At 32.1% G+C, this 2,867-nt stretch overlaps 1 long non-coding RNA gene across 1 annotated transcript; it reads right to left on the bottom strand.

The window, feature by feature from the left end:
* Positions 1–470: 470 nt before the first annotated feature.
* On the bottom strand, positions 471–2,173 carry LOC146954574 (uncharacterized). Its single transcript, XR_015034094.1, has 3 exons — positions 1,711–2,173; positions 1,472–1,542; positions 471–923 (listed from the first exon to the last, which is right to left on the bottom strand). It is a non-coding gene; the product is annotated as an uncharacterized LOC146954574 (long non-coding RNA).
* Between the last annotated feature and the right edge of the window lie 694 nt (positions 2,174–2,867).

The following is a 2,867-nucleotide window of genomic DNA, read 5'->3' as shown; positions in this document are numbered from 1 at the left end:
AAAACTACAGTGTAGACCACTCGATTCAGATATATTGGAATCATTAGTTATTGTTCGGCTTTGTAATCTTGAAAATTTTAACTTAGATTAAAGTTGATGCATTTTTTTATGCCTCTCTAGTCATTTAAAATTTTCAGGATTCAAGACACGATTAATAACATGGATGATTATCTAGTTTAGCCTGATTTGGTATGTCGAAAATACTATTTGATTTACTTTTTTTTCAATTATTTCATTTTTTTTGTTTTGGTATAATATTTTATTTTTACAATTATTTTTTATTAGTCTGATTGGATTAGATTATTTCAAAGAAATTTAGTGGATTGTCATCAACTTTTTTGATCCATTCAAACTATACATTTTGCCACCCCTATTGAAATAGGCTTCAATCATGTCGATAATTTTTTCTCCATCATGTTGAATGGCTAGTTACCTAGGAGATCTTTATTTCTCGAGTTTAATTGCCCAAATTGTGAAATCATGATCAGCTGCACTTTATGTATCAAAGGGTGAAATCTTTACCAAATTAAGGTCTCGTGTCATCAAGCAATTTGTCTAATAAGCATGAACTATGCCAACATGAAATCCAAATTGATGGTCGATACTTGATACTCCCAAAAGTTAATTCAAGCCAAATGTTTTGGTACCTCTTCAATCTCTTGACAACTGATACAGCTGACTTCTAACACAACCGTTCATAGTAAAATTACAAAGTTACTTCAATGATCTTCTAATAAATTCTCCCAAAAATAGTAGTCAGACAATTACACAATCTGAAATATCTAATAACAGTATGCAATCAACTTTATTTTTTCCTCTCGTGTTCACATGTCATTCATCAATCCATGTCGGAGCAATAGCAACATCTCAAATAATTTGGGACCAGAACTGGAGGCAGGACGACGAGGCGCATGGCCTAATGGCTGTCCGATGGTTATAATATAAACAATATGTTGATCTTTATTTGCATAAGTAAATAAATCAAATACACATCGAGTACATATTAATACCAAAATCTTCGAGAAAAAAAACACAATTTCGAAACCATGCTTTAGAACATATCAAAACTAGTTTTTAGGAACATATCGAAACTAGTGCACAAAATATATGCAATCAAATCTCCATTTAACTCCAAAACTTTATAAATCATAAGTAGCGTCAAAGTGAGTATATTTTAATATCGAAAATTCCCAAAAACATATCTCTCAAAACCGTATTTCTCCATATCTCAAAACTCATGTCATAGTATATGCAATCAAACCTCTATTTTCAAATCATTTGCTCAATAAGTCATGGATAAATCCAAATAGAGACCATAATAATATCGATGACTTTAAACATACGTATCAATGAGAGGAAAAATGTTCAAAGGGTGTGTTCCCCATTTTTGTCAACACTTTAACATATAAATCATAAAAATATCAATAATAACGATAATGAAAATAAGTGATAATGATCGTCATCAACTCACAGTTATAACGAATCAACTAGTGTGTTCTCCTACCACTCCTGGAGAAGCATTCGAAGCATCCAGTGTCATATCTGAGCATCAATAATATTTTCTCATTAATTAGAAACCCATTCTATGACTTTAGTAACCATAGATAACCATAAAATCCTCTAACACATACTATCGTCTTAAAAATTAATTTCGAACTCACTAATCATGCCTAAATATGCACTAATTGAAATGTAAGTTGATAAATATACCTCAAAAAGTCTCAATATGAGCAATCATTAACAGTGGGTACCCTTCTCTTTCCTTAGAACATTAACCCCAATCTCACAATCAAACCCAAATTAACTTGTAGGATTTGGCTACAACTTTGCACAGATGAAGAATTTGTCTTATGGGTGTTTGATTTGGTGATGGAACTTGAGGGTTTGTGAAATGAAGAAAAAGGATGAAGAAGTGGAATGATAGAGACAGAGGGTGTGAGAGTTACGGGAGAGAGAAATAAGGTGAGATAGTGTTTGTTTGTTATGCTTGGAATTTAATTGAGGAAGAAGAATAACATGGAGGAGGAAACATGTTGGAACAAAGAAAGGAAGAAGGGAAAGTGATAAGAAATATTAGAATAAGAAAGAACAATGAAGAAGGTTCTCGTACCTTTCTATTTTTTTTTTTATTTCTTTTTTTATAACTTTATTTTATATGTATATATATATATATATATATAAATGAGACGGTGTGTTTCAATTTGTTAAGCCTAGTCTAAAATTTGATAATTAGTTAATGAAAATGGTATAGTAGAGCTGGAAAATGGCCATTGTTGAAAAGTGGATTAGATCAAAATCAGTTTTCAAGTATGATTATCCATCTCTTAATGTGATGTATGCAAACGGTGGCGTATGCTAAAAGCCAAATTCTGTTATGTTGCAAAGACAGATGGCAGCAGATCCGAATGATCTGGAAAGGAAAGCAAGTAGAAGGCAAGGGTGACAAAAAATGACGAGCCATGAAATTCTCATAAGCAAGAACTGACGAACCAATCACTGAACTAAAATTAAAACAATTGAAACTATATTTGAACTTATTCACTTGGCGACAAAAAAATTTTGCCATCAATACAACGGCAAGGGTAACTCTGTCACTGTGAGTGAATGAAATAAAATACTCCTCCTTTCCATTTTTCTTAAATTTCCTTGATTCCATACTAGAACGGCAGTGTTCCAAATAACATCTCCATGATTTAAATCCCTCTCATTGTGCTTATGATCACCAATGCCAGGTTCTGCAAATTTATAACTCTTTTTCTCTCTTGTACAAAAGGCAAATGGCATCATTCATGCTTCTTGTAAGCATAATTTGTATGAATTAAACCAACCTTAAACTAACCCTCACAACCCGAGTTTTGGTTAAAGAG

Source organism: Medicago sativa, chromosome 1, assembly GCF_051527215.1.
Source record: "Medicago sativa cultivar Bolivia chromosome 1, Bolivia_mono, whole genome shotgun sequence".
Classification (NCBI taxonomy): domain Eukaryota; kingdom Viridiplantae; phylum Streptophyta; class Magnoliopsida; order Fabales; family Fabaceae; genus Medicago; species Medicago sativa.
This window is presented reverse-complemented; position numbering and strand designations above follow the sequence as displayed.